The sequence below is a fragment of the Benincasa hispida genome, chromosome 9 (assembly GCF_009727055.1).
Source record: "Benincasa hispida cultivar B227 chromosome 9, ASM972705v1, whole genome shotgun sequence".
NCBI lineage: Eukaryota > Viridiplantae > Streptophyta > Magnoliopsida > Cucurbitales > Cucurbitaceae > Benincasa > Benincasa hispida.
In genome coordinates, this window is record NC_052357.1 from 31,606,972 (window position 1) to 31,627,130 (window position 20,159).

Here is a 20,159-nt window from a genome sequence, read left to right on the forward strand (position 1 = left end):
TTTGAATTTAAAATGAAATTTAAATATAATAATAATAATTAAAAAAAAAATTAAATGTAATCATATTTCCTAATTTGAAACAATTGCATTTGACAAATATAAATCAATTTCCCAAATCGAAAAGATTTTCGTTGAAGATCTAAACCAATTAGGATTCAAAAATTCAAAGATTCTATAAATTGGCTCAACCTAATTAATTTGGTACCTCAATTTGAGGTAAACAACAAATGTCCCACAATTTTTTTTTTTTCGTTTCAATTGATTTTTTATTTTTAAATTTGAAGAACCAGTCTGAAGAAAACTCCAAATGAATTTGTGACTAATCACGGTTGAAACAAGTCATCATAAAGAAAGTTTTTGTTTTTTATACTGCTGTCACCCCCCTTTGCCTTGCCACCGAAATCTCCCCCCTCTGCCCTGCCACCGAAATCTCCGCTTGAGCGCTCGAATAGATCTAGTCGCACGAAGACAGCCACCACGCACATGCCTAGAGAAACGAATACGTTTGCGCCGGTAGCCATCACGCACGGTGGCAGCCACCCTACCCATGTCTGGGGATACGGATTTGGTCGCATCGTGCAGATCTAGTCACCGTCAGAGGTACCAACCCAGCATTCGTAGTCGTCGTCGCCGCTGAGGAATTTCGCCGGATGGGAGAGAGAATGAGGGGTGGCGGCTCCAAGAAGGAGGAAATGAAAAAAATAGGTGGTTTTTGCCATGTAAACTGGTTTTGGGATGTTTCGGTAGCATAGGTTTTAGAAGTCAGTTTAAAAAAACTTGGAGTGCATGCCAATGCACATTTATAAATATTTAGTTTGTGAAATATTTTGTATTTAATCACCAATTATATTTTAGATTAGTTTAAATTTATTTTTTAATTATTTTAGTTAATTTTAAAATAAACTAAAAAATTTATAACTATATTTTTTTTGAAAAAAATTTGAAAGAGAGATTTTTACTAAAATTATAATTTTATTTAATCTATTATTTTAATAATTTGATATTTTAATCTTATTAGATTTTGAAATAAAATTTCATAGACTTTTATCACTCTTAACTAATTTGAAAATGTTCAATTTTTTATTATAACACGCTGACTTAAAATTGAAATAAACTAATATTTTAATATTAAATTCAATGATGGAAGAACTAAACTTTTTTTCTTATTAAATTACATTCGTGAAATAAAAAATCATAAACTTTAAATTTTAGTTTTTCTTTGGTTTGTTTTAAACATTTTGAATCTATGTTTAGAAAACGATTCTAAGTGTTTGAGCTAGTTAAATTGACCAACAAACAAAATTAAAATGTTATTAAATTAAATTAGAGCTTTCAAACATACATATCTACACATATAACCTAAATAAATATAACTATACAATTGTTGTTTGGAATGACTTAGAAAAAAATATCTTTCAAAAATTCATTTTTAATTAAACACTTTTCATAAAAACTCATTAAAATAAAATAAAAAAAATATACATGTATTGCAATTCTTTTTTAAAAATTTTTTTATATACAAATTTGTCTAGTTGTTATATTCTAAGAGTATTTTTTTTTAATGTTTTTCAAGGTTGGTTGGCGGTGGCCGCCGGAGGTAGCCAACGGAGTTGGTGGTCGAAATTTTACGGGAAGGGTTTACTAGTAGGGATGTCCATTTACCCGTGGGCCCTGCCTCGAACGGGGAATGGTTTGCCAGTAGGGATGTCCATTTACCTCGCGGGGCCCCCGCCTCGTCGGGGAATGGGGGAGGGAGTGGGGATAATTTTTTTCCATTGGCTAAACGGGGAGGGGACAAGTTTTTTCCCATTGGCTAAACGGGGACGGAGATGGGGACAAGGATTAATCCCTGTCCCTTACACTCGTCCCTATTCTATTTACACAAACAGAATATGAGTTTATAATAATTTTTATAATAGTTATAATAATAATTATTATTTTATCTATATATTTTTTAAAAAAATTGTGATAGGCAAAGTTAGTTATTTTTTAATTTTCATTTCAACTTTTTCGTACTTTAATATATTTTTAAATTGTTTTAACATTTAAGACTTTCTACCATAAATATTGTAGTATTTAAATGGAAAATTTGACTATGATATTGTAATATTTAAATTTTAACTTTTCGAAATTACATGATTAAATTATATTTTTACATATATAATAATATTATTTTTAATGAATTTTTATACTATTTTCTTTAAATGAAAAATTTATTGGAAATTACTCATTTAATATATATAATTTTATTTGGTTGGGAATAAACAAAATTGCTAGAAATGAATATATTAAAAAAATGAGAAAATTTTTTTCTACGAGGAACTCGATCCCCACGAATTTCTTGCGGGAATTTCGTAGGGACGGGGAATGAAATAGGGGGCAGGGATGAGGACAGGGAAGCCTTCCCCATCCCCGCCCCGCCCCGTGGATATTCTCTAGTTGCCAAGAGGGTGATCAACGGTGGTTGGAGTTGGCCAGTGGCGACTGGAAGTTGGCTAACGGACAATCACCAAGGTGGCACTTAGAGTTGGTCGGTGGCAGTTGCCGAGGTGGTTGGCCAATGACGGTTGCAGGAGGTGGCGATTGAAGTCCGATAGCGATCGCTGGAGGTGGCGACAGTAGTTGGTCAGCGACGGTCGTCGGAGTTGGTGCCGAAGTTGGCCGGCGGTGTTCACCGGAGTTGGCACGCGACGATTACCTGAGGGAGGTAGTCGGAGTTGGCCGGCGGCGATCGTCGGAGGGAGGTGGCCATGGTGGTCACCGAAGGTGGTGTCCGGAGGTTGGCCGACTTACTTCATAGATTAAATTAAAAAAAAATAATAAAAAAGAGGGGTAATCCATACTATTCAAACTCATGGGAAAAGTACTTAGGAAGTCAAAACTTTAAGTCTACCCTCTGAATAAGGGTTGGGCTTATGACGCCTAACCCATTCAATCCCAATCCTTGAAATAAACACCTTAGAGGGTTTTTTTTAGATTTTTTTAATTTCTTTTTTTCTTTCTTTCCTTCTTTTTCTTTTCCTTTCTCTCCACCACTTTCTTCTTCTTTTTTTTCCTCTTCTCTCTCCTTTTTTTTTTTTTAACTTAATTTCCAATTTTTTTTTTCTTTTTTCCTTCATTTATTTTCTTTAATTTAAGTTAGTTTAAACTTTTTTCCCCCTTTTCTCTTTTTTTTTTTAACTAATTTAATTTGATTTTTTTCTTTTATGTTTTTTTTCTTTTCTTCACATGTTTTTTTCTTTTTCTTTTTAAACTTTAATTTTCCAAATTTTTTTTCTTTTCTGTTTCTTTTCTTCTTTTCTTCATTTTTTCCGTATTTGTTTTTTTTTCTTTTTTTTTTTTTTAACTAATTCAATTTCATCCATTCTTTTTCTTCTTTGGTTTTTTTCCCTCTTTTTTCTTTTCTTTTTTCTTTTCTTTGTTTTTTTTCTTTTCCTCTTTTTTTCACATGCTTTTTTTTCTTTTTTAAAACACTAATTTAGTTTTCCAATATATTTTTTAAAACTAATTTAATTTTCCAAAAAAATTTCTTTTCTATATCTCTTTGATTTTTTCCCGGATTTGTTTTTTTCTTTTTCTTTTCTTTTAACTAATTCAATTTCATCCATTCTTCTTCTTCTTCTACTTTTTTCCGTTTTTCTTTTTTTCTTTTTTGTTTTTTTCCTCTTTTTTCACATGTTTTTTTTTCCCTTTTTAAAAACTAATTTGATTTTCCAAATATATTTTTTAAACCAATTTAATTTTCCAAAAATTTTTCTTTTCTGTTTCTTTCCTTTCCTTTCTTTCTTTGTTTTTTTTTTCTAAAACTAATTTGATTTCAAATTCTCTCTCTCTCTTTCTTTAATTTAACTAAATTAATTCCAATCTTTTTTTCCTTCTATTTTAAAACTACTTTGATTTCAAATTTTCTTCTTTTCTTTTTTTTAGAACTAATTTCTTAAAAACTAATTTATTATTTTTTTTCAATTTGATTTCTTTTTTATTTTTTTTACTCACCTCCACTCTTATCTACAAAATTTAAGCTATTGTGACTTGTACTCAGAGGTATTCTTCTTTTTTTTGCTTTGCCAACTTTCGTATATCTCTGCAAAGGGTGGGTTTTTTTTTTTTTTTTTTTTTTTTTTTTTTTTTGCAGCGTCTTTAATATGCAACCACTACCTTTTATTGATCTTAGGGAAGACTGGTTCATATGGGCCAGACCATCTTAACCTTAGAGGGGTCCGAGATGTCTTCTTCTAGAGAGGGTCAGATCATTTTGCCCTTAGTGGAGGCTGGATCATCTGACCCTGCTGAATTGTCTCAACCTTAGAGAGGACCAGATCATCTTGCCCTAAGTGAGGGCTATGTCATCCTCTCCTGAAGAAGGTCGGGTCATCTTCTTCTAGAAAGGGTCGGATCATCTTGTCCTTAGTGAGGGTGGATCATCCGACCCTTAGAGAGAGCCAGGCCATCTTACCCTTAGTAGGGGCCGAGTCGTCTTCTTTTGAAGAGGGTCAAATCATCTTGCCTTTAGTGAGGGTTGAATTATTTGACCTTGCTGAGTCGTCTCACCCTTAGAGAGGGTTGGGTCATCTTCTCCTGAAGAGGACCAGGTCATCCTCTCTTGAAGAGGGTCGAGTCATCTTCTTCTTGAGAGGGTTGGATCATCTTGTGATCTGACCCTACCGAGTCTTCTCATTCTTGGAGAGGGTCGAATCATCTTGCCCTTAGTGAGGGCTAGTGACGTGAAATTAGCCGCCAAAAACTTGATGACTAAAATCATGTGGGACGCAATATGCGATGCATGTCTTAAGGTATGCGTTGATACTCATGCGTCGGTGGTCATGTGTTGGAATGAAATGCGTTACTCTTATATGCGATGACCATGTGTTCCTGTCACAAATTTCATTCTTGGAGAGGGTCGAATCATCTTGCCCTTAGTGAGGGCTAGTGACGTGAAATTAGTCGCCAAAAACTTGATGGCTAAAATCATGTGGGACGCAATATGCGATGCATGTCTTAAGGTATGCATTGATACTTATGCGTCGGTGATCATGCGTTGGAATGAAATGCGTTACTCTTATATGTGATGACCATGTGTTCCTGTCACAAGTTTTCTTACGCTCACGCCAAGTATAACGTGAATGCAAGTTTCTCGGGTGATCCGAGGTCGAACTCAGGGACTTGTAACTAAATGTATGCAGTGATGTGTTTGTGATAGATGAATAAAAGAATGATGGAAGGGTTTTAAGCTACAAATTACTCCTACTCCTAACTAACAAACAAAGCATTGGAAGTATGAATGAGAGGTAGAGACACGACAACTGTTGACGCGTAGTAAAATGCATGAAAAATAGATAAAATGTGAGGATGTCTTCATCGCAACCCTAGGCTTGACTGCAAGGGCAACCTCAGCCAACGCAAGCTATGCGATCATGCTACACACACTTGAGCCTAATTCTAGGATGCATGCGATGTATATGTGATGTGTCGAGAGGCCTTATTTCTAAGTCTCTATTCCTACTCATGTGCTTCCACACATAAACAAGATGACCGCATACCACCGATCCTACTTCTTGAACGCATGCAATATTCTCTTCGTAGGGTGCATACACTGTGTAATAGCAAACGGAGCTTATCTCTAAGTTCCCCATTCTTGCTTATGCGTTCCAATCTGCTCTCTCGAGTTTTAGATTTGGTTTTTAGACTACTCTCCCAAGTATGCCTAAATGATGAATGATGCGCTCATAAGACAAGATAACCGCACAAACTTGGCCGACTTAAGATTATTCCTATCTCTAGTAAATACTTGCTTACATTGCTTAATGCGACCAACCACTTACCCTCTCGGGCAGTTAGTTGTTGCTGACTTTACTCATAGACAAGCATTGTGTCCACCTATAGACAGGCGTTGCTACAGCTTCACACTAAGCAAATAAGGTTTTCTCACAACACTCACACAACGCACACCTCCCGATGGTTTGCTACATGCTTCATATTCCTATGCTGCATGATTAAGTATGTGATACTCTAGCAATCTCACTAAGTGATGTAATGAAGGTTAAAGATGCTAAGTAATGAAGATGGAGATGGAGTCGAAGGAAATTATAAAAATGCATTGATCACAAAATGTATTAATTTCTTAAGGCATAATGTAATACAATACAATATAAGGAAAGAAGAGAAAATGAAAGGACTAGCTGGAAGTAATGTCTTGCTTCTAGCAGATGTGTGTCAAGTCTGCCGATGGTGCCATGGAAGGGCGATGGAGCTGACTCTCCCGAGATCTAACTCCAACGAAGGCTCCAGTCGTCACTCAGAATGGATGAAGGAGATGAAGAACTCTCAAGCTTTCTTCTAACGCTTTGGTCTGGATCACAAGGATCCACCCGAAGGTAGAAACTTGGATTATCTAAAATTCTGCTCAGCGGCTTCAATTTATAGAGCTTAATCGCCGATAACATTAATAGACCTGCTCTGAATCTGACACTCGCGGCGCGATGGTCCTTTTCTGAATCTCTGCTGCTAACGGCGTGGTAGGTGAAATGTCAACATCATCTTTTGATACTCCCGAGATATGCGTTCATGTTCCATTTCACCAACCTTGTGATCATCCCTCTATTATGGTTATTATTCTGTAGACGCAAGCTCCTATGACTGCAACTTCTATGTGATGACCATATTCGCTTGATAACCGCAACTCCCATGCGATGGACGCATTCGTTTGACAGCCGCAACACCCATACGACTGTCGTATGTGATCACCACATGCGATTAATGGACAAAATATTCATTCATCGAGCATATGTGATCGCGCATGCGATCGTCGCCGCGATAGCCTAGCTTCTGCGTATGTGATCGATTTCTACGGTTGCTATAAAAATAAACATTTGAACGCGTAATAACACATAATAGTGGGTTAGTCAAGATTTTTAATGCCGAGGGACGCAAACTCATTTTCTCATGAATTCCTAACATAATCGCTGCATATTCTGTTTAACAACCCTCATAATTCTAAATAAAAGGCCTAAGATGACGTGCATTTCTGCATATCATCTGGGTCATCCTTCCCTAAAGAGGGTGGGGTCATCTTCTTCTGGAGAGGGTCAGATCATTTAACATGCTTGCCTCATTTACGGATAGTGACATTAGAAGGCTCCTTCGATCCTCTTTGTCCATGTGGTTTCAGCATATGTCCAAGCTTCATAGACCTTGCCATATTTCGCTTCCTAGTTTTTTTAAAACTGCACAACTGAAACTTATTTCTCCTCGGTGACACATTTTTTTTGTAGAGCAATGGTTCACTTCACAGAACATGTCTCGTCTAGGAAGAAATGCCTTATAATCCTTGAAGGCAAGAATCAACCTATAGCCAATGGACTTGGCCTACCTGTGGAGGAGCCATTAGTTGGTCCCTTTGCAAATGTATGGCCTGATTTAGACAACGACACGACCCCACTTGAATTATCAGTGTAAGTGTCCTTAACTCAGGAAGATAAAATGTGGGTATTACAATCCTCAATTCATAACAAAGCTCCTACTTCTGATCGAGTGTTAACTCTTGGGTGTCGCATAATTGACGGTGAAACTTGTTGAAATGCTACTATAAAAGTGTTGGGGTTGATGTCCTAAATCTCGTAGTGTCCTATAGTTTGTAAATGTTTTGTATAAACTTATTGTTTATTTAATAAAATATACGATATTTGTTCCATTTTTTTAGTTGCATTAACCACAAACAAATAAACTAACATCTAAGGTTAACTTGTAGCTTAAACATGTATGTAGAGATATACGGGTGGATTATATTTAAGTGATAACCTAAATAGTCTATAGTAGATGGATAAGGCTGGGTACTTTATCCCAGTGACACTACGAGTATGACCTGCTTTGTAGGTGTTACAATTGTTGTAAAGTGTTACAAATGATCTGATCTTGATCATTCATGTATAGACATGTGAACGGGGATATTCTATACAAAGGAGTTTGTATAAGACCGGACCACGAAATGTTTAGTCTAACAGAGACTTACATTTCACCAGGATGACCATAGGTAACATAACCTGAATCCTGAGTGAGTTGTGAACTTCTGCCTATGAGGGCGGCCCTTCGATTTGTATGGGTGAGAGTGGCCAGATTGCCGACTCAATAATCTTATCATTTTAGGGATTCGTCTGATTGGGGAGTTGGGAACATAACTATACAAGAAGGAATTCACTCCTTCCCCGAGGTCGGGGTAAATAGATAAATTGCTCCCTTAAGGGCTGATTCCGGGGCGTGAATAATGTGGCACCATACCTTCTCCTGGCTTGAGAGGGGTTTAGTCATAGTTGGACTATGATCTATTGTTCATTAGAGGGATCAGTGGTACTTAAGGAGTTAGATATAACTACAGGGGCAAAACGATAATTTTGGCCCAACTGTACTTATGAGCAATTTGTGAAGGGTCATCGTATTGTTGATTGATTATATCCAATGGACACAGAAATACATCTGTAGTGTGAAGAGTGCAACTGTCGGTCTTTAGTGGAGTGCCCGATAGTTAATGGATAGTGAATAATTTAATTAAAGAGTTTGATTAATTATTCATGTATCGTTGGAGCTTCAAGCTACGAGTCCATGTGGTCCTCTTGGTAGCTCAATAGGATTAAATGAGAATTAGTTTTTGGATTAATTTGAATTGTTCAAATTAATTAAGGGATATATATGATATAATTAGATTATTTTAATTATATATGATATAACTATTATAATGTATTTGATACATTATAGCATTTGTGAAAGGAAATAAATATTTGAATAAGATTCAAATATTTATTATATGAATTGGATTCATCAATTTAATATAAATATGATTTGTATTAAATGCCATATGAGAGAGAAAAGAAACTATAGGTTATATTGTATATGATACAATATTAAAACTATAGGTTATACATTATATTTGATATAACATGTGGTTTAATATATATATTCTATGATAAGTTAGTTATCATATTTATATATATAGTAAATGGTTTTTAAATAAATTAATTTTATTATTTTATTTATTAAAATTAATTTAATTGAATTAGAGAGGGAGTTACAACTCCCTCTCCTATTTTTTCTCTCCACCAATGTAAGTGGGTGGTTGATATATTTGGCTTTTGATAGGAGAGAGTCTCCTTCTTCATCTAAATAGACAGAAACGTTCTATGTGTGAGATTTTCTCAGAGAACAATCACAATTCCTCATCCTTCTCTCTTCTCCCAATCCCTTTCCTCATTCCAAAGATCAACAGAGCCCACCACTCCTGGGTTCTCTACCTGAGATTACCAAGGCCGCCATCATGGTAGTGCCCGTTTCTAGTTCGAGGGACTCTTGAAGATTTATCTTCAAAGGTAAGAGTTTCTAAAACCCTAACTTTTTAATTAAGAATGCTGTAATTTAAGTAAATGCATACTTTATTTTTCTTTTATGTAAAAATTTCATTATGTAAAAAATGGGAATTGAGACGATCCCGCTTCCGCTCAAGGTTCCCTTAATGGGGATCATTCAATTGGTATCAGAGCTAGGTTGTGGTTATGATTCCAAATTCCATTTTTTAATTAATTTTTATAGTGCTGGTGGGTTTTTTTTTCCTTTCTGTATTATGTTCATGATTCATGTGATGAATGACTTTGTGATGAATGTGGTTTCGTTGATCGGACTTTCGGGATAGGATACTTAGTTTTAAGGCTTTATTTTTTTTTTACAAATTTATATGTAAAGGCCCCTATTTTGGGCATACTTATGCAATAGAGTCTGTATTTAAAGTTTTGAGTTGCTTGTGCTGTTTACGGTGAGTTTCAAAGAGGAAATTCAAAGCGATGCTACGATGAGGAAGAAAGTGCTTACTACAAGATCGTGCAGCAAGTTGGTGCAACTTTTACTACAATGTTTGCTACACGATCGCTGCAGAGAGTTCGATGATGGGCGGTTTGATTCAAGCGGTTCAAGGCCTAGTTCACTTGTTTCGAACCAGATGGCTCTTATTCTTGTAATAATTTGCTTTTAAATTCCTTTTAGGTATTCTATCCCAGTCCATTAACTGTTATTTTTAATTATCATACGATGTATGTTCTCTTTTCTTATATGTCATATTGGATGTAAAACCCACCATAGGTTATGCACTTATATTCATGCATCATTTTATATTATAAGTGTTATAATATATGTATATGCATGATTTAAATTATATAGCATGCACATGCATCATATAGTATAAATGTTATAGTATATGTATACATGCATTTATAGCATATCCATGCATCATTTATATTATAATTGTTATAATATATGGTTGAATGAATGTATAGATGTATGCTATAGTTTGATTCATTACTTTATTATATAATTGTTATATATGTTAGTAATGAATTGAGATTACATGAAGCATGACACTACCTTCGGTTAATTTATAAATGTTATGATTAACTGAAGTATGTCAAGCATGCAATGAATGTTTTAATTGTTCAATTTATTTATAATCGTTATAACTAAATGAAATTAGAATTAAAATCAATAATTAATAGTTGCATGCAAACCTTAGGTTATAATCATTTTTTAAAAATTGTTTTAAAACATGATTGAGATAGACCTAAGATCATATTTCTAATAAGATTAGAAATCTTAGTTTAATCTTTTAATTGGTTTAATAGGATTAAATTAATTCTTAATAAAAGATTAAATATGTAACAAATGTATCTATAAGGGACTTTTGTCTAAGGTGGGTTCTGTCTAGGCTAGGGTACTTAAGTTGATGGAAATGTTGCCATCCTTACCTGGGAACCTATCTGGAAAAGTAAATTAGATAGATTTGTTACATGCATGCAAGTTTGATTAAAGTCTATTAAAGAGCTTAATGAGACCAATCACAATTGTTTAATCATCAAAGACAAATGTTGTTTTTGAGCAAATTAAACGTTCACTTAGTTAAAATTAGTAGCCAAGTTTTTCCTAAGTCAATTAACCCTACGTAAAAAACTCAGTGGAAGGAAAATGAAGTATATAATACTTCATTTTATCCTCTACACGTTTCTCCTTGTAAATTCACACTATGAGATCTACAGTCGGCCTTGAGGCACTATGGGTATCCCCTTATGGGTGGCATTTGTATAAATCAATATCAAGGTGAATGGAGAGAGTGTTTATAGTAAGTGGGAGTGGGACGTGTGAGAACACATCCCTCAGTCTCTCTCATTAGGTTAAATAAAGTTTCATGCATTGCTTCATGGCATCGTGGGTGTCCCCTTAAAGGATGGCAGTATTGCATGATACTTTATTCAATCTCTAGAAATGGATAGGGTTGCTTTAGTTTCATGTCCCAATTGGTTTTTTTCCTACGGTTGGCTCATTGGGGCGGAACTTTAGAAACTAAAATGAAGGGTTACACTTACAAGAATTGTTAGACAAGTTAATAGATTCTGGACTGAACAATGGTGACTGTTAGTCACAGTGACAAGGTGTTATTTCTGTCCAATGGTTGAGAATCCCTCATTTCAATGAAGGGACACTTGATCACTCTACGGTGACTTTTGTCTTGCCTCACTGAAACATTATTGCGAAATTAGATGTCACTTAGGGTACATAAGTTTTTGCTAAAACTGATTGGTTGTATGAGTGGTTTAATGCAAAGTAAATTAATTGTAAATAGTTTGTTATTTTTCAACAATTATCTTTTTGTGGCTACCGCTACATTAAACTTGCTCACTGTGGATAAATTAACAAGCGAAAATTACACTAGTTGGAAAAAAACAATCAACATATTACTGATCATCAATGATCTTTTATTTTCCTCATGGAGGATTGTCCTCCCATTCCAACTCCTAATGCTCCTCGAAATGTTTGGAAAGCTCACGAGCGTTGGACATAGGAAAACAATAAGGCTCGAGCGTATATCTTGGCAAATCTTAACAAAGTCTTGGCCAAGAAGAATGAGCCCATGCTTATAGCCTGTAAAATCATGGAGTCCCTGAGGGGAATGTTCAGACAACCATTCAAACAGTTCAGGCATAATACTCTGAAACACATCTTCAATGCCCGTATACAAGAAGAGGCATCTGTTCGAGAACATGTTCTCAACATGATGGTCCACTTCAACGTGGGGAGATGAATGGGTCAAGCATCGATAAAGCTAGTCAGGTTAGATTTACTTTGGAATCTTTACCTAAAAGTTCCCTCTAAAGGAACTCTTATCAAAGAGTACCTCTGAGCGGAAGCAAGATCGTTCCAAATTCATTGTGACAGAATTACCGCATTCACAATCAAACATACAAGTTATGAATTCACAAAAATTATAGGCATGCTTTGAAACTTTAATTAACAAAAGAGAATAAGATACATACCAGTTGAAGAACTTTTCTTCACAAAAATCTCGCTCTCGCTGAGATCATCCACCAAATCGCAGTCATCCACCTACGAACGGACTCCTCACGAACTCGACAGTAAGGAAGACACCACCACTTGGAACCCTCGGTATTCTTGGAGTGAGAATCTAGGAGGTGTGGGCTTTGTTGGATTTGGTAGAGGGAAGGAGGAAGAAACGATCATTTACCACGACCAAGCAAGTAGGAGATATAGGGTGTTTATCGTATAGACGGATGCTTGATCGTGTAGTAAAAGGGGCGAGATCGTATAGACGATTGTTTAGTAAAATGCTCGGGCGCGCGATCATATAGAAAATACTAGACGATCGTTTAGTAAATTCTATGCGATCGTTTAGGAAAAGGCGCATGTATACACGATCGTTTAGAAACGTTGAGCTATCGTTTATGCTCTCGGTTTGCTATACGATAGACAGTATACACAATCTGTGAGCGAATGTCTGATCTATTAAAAAATGAAAAGAAATTTCATTTTATTCTTCAGTTATGAAAATTGAATGCAACCTCCCACTAACTCATTCGGTTATGGAGAAAAAACCGACAACAATTATCCCATAATCATTTAATTAAAAAATAAATATAATCATATTATATTTATAACCTATGGTTTAATATCACATTATATGTAACATATGAACCATAATCTTTTTCTCCTCTACTAGATATAAATCATATTTATATCATTTTCCTCCAATTAATGTATCTCATACATCATATTAACCATATCATATATAATTGACCCGTTTAATTATATCATATATAATCAAACTTCCTCTTATCAATTTGAACATTTCAAATTGACCTAAAAATTGATTCTCAACTTGAATCCATTGATCTACCAAGGGGACCTTATGGACCTATGGCTCGAAGCTCCAACGGTACGTGAATACCTGACTAAACTCTTTAGCCACGAGATCCACCATCCTTAACTGCTAGACATTCCACTAAAGATCAACAACTGCACTCTTCTCACCATAGATATATTTTTGTGTCCATCGGCTATAATCAATCAACAGTACGATAACCTTTCACAGATGCTCGTAAGTACAGCTGGGCCAATTTACTGTTTTTCCCCTATAGTTACATCTTCTTAAGTACCACTGATCCCTCTAATGAACAATATGACATAGTCCTACTATGTGTGGACACCTCCGGGCCATGAGAAGGTGTGTGTGGTTTCACATTGTTCATGCTCCGAAATCAGCCTTTAAGGGAGCAATCTATCTACTTACCCCTGCTTCAGGGAAGGAGTGAATTCCATCTTGTGTAGCTGAGTTCCCAGCTCCCAAATCAAACGAATCCTAAAAGTGATAGGTTTGAGTTGGCGATCTGGCCACTCGCACCCATTCAAATCAAATGACCGTCCTCAAAGGTAGGAGTTCCCAACTTAGTCAGGATCGAGGTCATGTTACCTATGGTTATCCTAGTGAAGTGAAGTCTCTGTCATGAACGACGTTATATAATGAGATTATAACACTTCGTGGTCCGGTCTTATCCAAACTCCTTTGTATAGAATGCCCCCACTCGCATGTCTCTACATGAATGATTAAGATCAGACCATCTGTAGCAAGTCACAACACTTGTAACTATTCTATAAAGCGAGCCGCATCTGTAGTGTTATCAGGATAAGGTTTCCCTCCTATATCCATATACTACAAACCATTTTGGTTATCACTTAAGGCATGATCCACCTGTATGTCACCACATACATGCTTAAGTTACAAACGACAACCAGAGATCTTAATTTATTGGTTTGTGGTAAATCAATTAAAACATCTAAAGTTCCATAGACAAAAGTGAAGAAAATATCATATATTATTACATCACAAGTGTTTGTTCAAAGTTGTGTTTACAAACTATAGAACCCAACGAGAGTTTAGGGCATTGTCCCCAACATTCTCCACTTTCGTAGCAATGCTGTTCTGAACAGGATTGACTACAACCTGACCACTCTGCTCAATGAGTTATAGACCTTCCAATCCTTGATGAAAAGCAAGGAACACAAGGGTGAGGCAAGTGTTGCTTCATCCTCAAAGAAGTTCCACAGAGGTTCGACCTTTGGGACAAAGTCTGTACCTTTTTTCCTCCCACACCAAAAAGGGAAAGAAGAAGAAGAAGGGTGGGATAGGGAAAGCTAACCCTGTAATTGCTGCTCAAAGGGGTCGAAGGCTAGTAAAGGCTACAAAGGGAATTTATTTCCATTGCAACCAAGATGGGCATTGGAAGAGAAACTGCCCCAAATACTTGGTAGAAAAGAAGAAGGCCAAGCAAGGTAAATATGATTTACATGTTTTGGAAACTTGCTTAGTGAAGAATGATGATTTTGCTTGGATTATAGATTCTGGGGCCACTAACCACGTTTGTTCTTCATTTCAGGGAATTAGTTCCTAGTGACAACTAAATGCTGGTGAGATGACGATGCGGGTTGGAACTGGGCATGTCATCTCAGCTGTGGTAATGAGAGGTCTCTTTCTTATTTTAGAAAATGTATATGTAGTTTCTGATTTAAAAAGAAACCTTACTTCTATAAAGTGTTTGATTGAACAATCTTATACTATCAACTTTCTTTTAAATAAAATGTTTATTTCTTAGAATGGCGTTGATATTTGTTCTGCAAAACTGGAAAACAATCTTTATGTGTCAAGACCGTTAGCAACTAACGCCCTCCATAACACAAAAATGTTTAAGACTGCAGTAATTCAACATAAAAGGCTTAAAATTTCTCCTAAAGAAAATGCCCAACTTTGGCATCTAAGACTAGGATACATCAATCTCAATAGGATTGAGAGATTGGTGAAGAATGAACTTCTAAGTGAGTTAGAAGAAAATTCTTTACCTGTGTGTGAGTCTTGACTTGAAGGCAAAATGACTAAAAGACCTTTTACTGGAAAGGGTCACAGGGCCAAAGAACCTCTAGAGAAAATACATTCAGATCTCAGTGGTCCGATGAATGTCAAAGCAAGGGGTGGTTATGAATATTTCATCACCTTTATTGATGATTATTCAAGATATGGTTATGTTTATTTAATGCAACATAAGTCTGAATCTTTTGAAAAGTTCAAAGAATTCAAGGCTAAAGTTGAAAATGCATTAAACAGAATGATTAAAACATTTCGATCTGATCAAGGTAGAGAGTTTATGGATTTAACATTCCAGAACTATTTGATAGAACATGGAATAGTATCCCAACTCTTAGCACTTAGGTACACCTCAGTAGAATGGTGTATCAGAAAGGAGAACTCGAACCCTATTGGACATGGTTTGATCAATGATGAGTTACTTAGAATAGTATCCCAAATCTTAGCACTTGGTACACCTTAGCAGAATGGTGTATCAGAAAGGAGAAATCGAACCCTGTTGGACATGGTTCGATCAATGATGAGTTACGCTTCCTTACCTGACTCGTTTTGGGGTTATGTAGTAGAGACTGCAGAATACATCCTGAACTGCGTTCCATCCTAAAGTGTTGCTAGAACACCTTTGAAATTATGGAACGGTCATAAAGCTAGTTTACGCCACTTCAGAATCTAGGGTTGCCTAACATACATGCTTGAGGTTAATCCTAAGATATTAGAACCACGTTCAAAATTATGCCTATTTGTAGGCTACCTGTCACGTCCCCTCCCGAGCTCACCTCTCAAACCGGAAAGGAGGTGTGAAGACGACAGATACCACCTTTTTGTGACACTTACTACCCATTTGAACCTGTTTTGTTCATTAAATTCTAATCCTAGTAAATAAGCAACAACTGTTTATTTGATTACAAACAATATAGCGTTTATACAATCTCCAAAATCTTAGCTACAACTGTGTAAACAACAACTTAAATCTGGAAGTGTGGCTATGGCGTGGCAAACCTTGACCTTATTAGCACCCTAGAACTCCATCATTCGCTACTTGGGAAGAAAACATGAAAGAGAAGAATGAGCTTTATGAAGCCCAATGAGTGAATTTACTTAAAACATAATTCTCATGCTTGGATTGAAAACTGGTAAAAGGAAACTGAACTGAAAACTGGCCAAGCAAACATTTATGGAACATAGTTGGTCTGGTCCTTAGTTAAGAAAGAACCGTTTTGTTCGATTCCCCAACCGTAAACCTGGCCTTTAATAAAACCTTTTAAAAACATACCATACCTGTACCCAAGCTTCCCTGGTGTAGACCAACTCTATACTCCCAGGTAATGAGGTGGAACCATACTCACACCTTCATTTATTGAGATGGAACCAACTCAACACACTCAGTCTTTGTGCTAATGCAGAATCAACTTAACGCATAGCACTCGTCATACGTCACACAGAGCTCTCAACTTGGTACTAGATCTAATGATTTTGAAACATACTTTCAAAAACCATAACTTAAACATTCAAACAAAAGTTTCAAATAACTCAAAGCATAAAAACATAATTTCTAAAGCTTTGCTAAAATAGTCACTCACAGTTTTTGGCAATCCTTTTAAGTACCCTTCCTTGGATGTCAATCCTTCCAACGCTAAGCTCTAGTAGGCGTTGAGTACTTAGCCAATTTTCTAGTCTTCAACCTAGCTATGCGGCAACATCTTCACGATCTAGCCCTTAAAGCTACTTGCTGGTTCAAGATTTCCTACTTCAAATTACTCATTTAATAACTTAATTTCCATACCTTTTCTCAAGAACTTTCCTTCTACAAAATTGTTCAGAATTGTCACAGGATTACCTTAAAATTTGGGCTTCAAATTTTAATGCAAGAGCTCAGAATCTCTAGATTCTTCCACCTTGCTTGGTTGCCTCCGATTCCGTGAATACCTCTCGATTTCCTTCAATTTTGATAGCCCTTATCTTAATTTTTTTTTACAGCAGCCTTATACATAAAAAACACTCAATTTATGAGATTTTGGCTCAAGAATCACTTGATTTGCACGAGTAGTTTGAAAGAACTTCTCGTTTGAACTTAGTGTTATAGTCTACACTCAATGCCTGGACAACACCTGCACCTTCTGCCTTCTTGATCAACGTATGGTCTTGCTATCAACGCATGTTCTTCATATCAACGCAAGGCCTTCTCCAAACTTGCCCTCAATCACTCTTCCTAACGTCTTTTTGAAGGGAATTTGTGTTATGAGTTAAAGTGAAGCCTTGTAATGTCTTACTCTTAATGCATGACACTTCATTCTTCTAAACTTTTAGAGTGTCTTCTCCTTTGCCACCACCTACTTCCCTACCACCTTCAACTTTGAGGTGTCTTCTCCATCTTTGTCCTATACATGTATGCGTCCACCTCCTACTTGGTTTGGCTAAGATTTCACTTGGTTAAGCCACCTAGCTTATCTTGCTGTCATTTTGTTCCTTAACATTCAATAATGCTTAATCTTCAAGTTTCCTCTTGTCAATGCATATCTCTACCAAATGGTCGCATGCCCACTTGATTGCATGGCTTCATCGCATAGGCCTTGTCTTGCCCTCCTAATGTGATCAACTAACCTCAAAACAACCTTGGCTCTTTGACAAGCTTCTCAATGCATGCCCTTCACCCTTCAACCCCTACATCAACGCATAGCAAGGCTCATCAATGCCTAACAAGGGCTCGACCACCTCACACAACCTTGATAGTCTTGACCAACACCTTGCATCCAATTAACCACTCAACACAGTGCATAGTCCAATGGCCATCTTCTTATTTCAATGCTTAGCCTCATGGTTGATGTATATTTCTTCAACGCATGCATAATTCAACGCTTACCTTATGTGTGGCAATGCTTGCACAAGCTCCTTGCCTAAGGCCTCTTGCTACACGCATCAACCTAGTCTCATCGCATTGCTTCCTAGATTCATCACACAACTCCAGCCTCATGCATAGCTCATCATTCGTACACCCATCGCCCTTGCGTTCAGTGCCTTGCGCGCAATCGAGCGCTTCTTCACTCGCACATGGCCTTTACTTGATGCATAATGGTCTTTACTCTTTGCACGATGGCCTTTACTTGATGCACGATGGCCTTTACTCGATGCATGATGGCTTTACTCGATGCACAATAGCCTTTACTCGATGTAAAACTCGATGCACGTTCCTTTCCTCACTCATGCATACTCGATGCACGATACTTTCCTCGATCATGCATACTCGATGCACGATCCTTTCCTCGATCATGCATGGATTTTACTCGATGCTTACCTAATGCTTACTTGATGCTTACCTAGTATTTACTCGATGCTTGCATAGTGTTTTCTTGATGCTTGGCCACCATTTTCACGGCCAACACTTAACCAAAATTTTTTCTTGCTAGGTTAACTTATAAACACCTGAGAGTCAAGTTTCCAATACGTAAGCATTTTCCTTCTTCATTTTCTTATCCTTTACTTATTTCCCTACAATTCCACATTAACTCAAATATTAAATACCTCATTTTACTAATTTCAACAATAAACATATTTAAATAGGGAAATTAGGGTTCGAGTTTCACACTACCTCAAAGGAATGAGAGGTGGTTACTTCTTCGATCCTAAAAAAAACAAAGTGTTTGTATCGACAAACGCTACTTTTCTTGAAGAAGACTACATAAGGGAGCACAAGCCCTGAAGTAAGATTGTGTTAAATGAAATTTCCAAAGAAACTACTAAATCTTCAACAAGAGTTGTTGAAGAACATAGTACCTCAATAAGAGTTGTTGAAGTAGGATCATCTAGTAGGTCAAATCTACCTCAAGTGTTGAGGGAACCTCAACATAGTTGGAGGGTCACGAGCCAACCTGTTCGCTTATGGGTTTAACATAAATTTTGGCTATGGTAGTTGATGGTGAAGTTGAGGATCCATTGTTTTATAAGAAGGCAATGAAGGATATTGACAAAGATGAATCGATTAAAGCGATGGATCTCAAAATGAAATCTATGTACTTCAATTCCGTTTAGGATTTTGTAGATCGACCTGATGGGGTTAAAGCTATAGGTTGTAAATAGATCTACAAGAGAAAACAAGGTGCTGATGGGAAGGTGCAAACCTTCAAGGCTAGATTAGTGGCAAATGGTTATACCCATGTTAAGGGAGTTGACTATGAGGAGACTTTCTCACTTGTTGCCATACTTAAATCTATTAGAATACTCTTGTCTATTGCCTCATATTATGACTATGAGATTTGACAGATGGACATCAAGACTGCCTTTCTGAATGGCAATCTTGAGGAGACCATTTACATGGAGCAGCCTGAGGGATTCATAACCCAAGGTCAAGAGCAAAAGGTTTGCAAGATTAATCGGTCCATTTATGGACTGAAGCAAGCTTCTCGATCTTGAAACTTAAGGTTTGATACTGCGATCAAATCTTATGGCTTTGATCAAAATATTGATGAGTCTTGTGTATACAAGAAGATCATCAATAATTCCCTAGTTTTTTTTGGTATTATATGTAGATGATATCCTACTCATTGGGAATGATGTAGGTTTACTGACTGAGGTTAAGAACTAGCTAGCGACCCAATTCCAAATGAAATATTTGGGAGAGGCTCAGTTTGTTCTGGGTATTCAGATCTTTAGATATCAAAAGAACAAAATGCTTGCTCTGTCTCAAGCGTCGTATATTGATAAGATGTTTATCAAGTATTCAATGCAGAACTCCAAGAGGGGCTTATTACCTTTTAGGAATGGAGTCATATTGTCTAAGGAATAGTGTCCAAAGACACCTCAAGAGGTTGAGGAAATGAGACGGATCCCCTATGCATTGGCTGTGGACAACCTGATGTATGCGATGTTATGTACTAGACCTGACATATGCTATGCAGTGGGGATAGTCAGTAGATATCAATCTAAT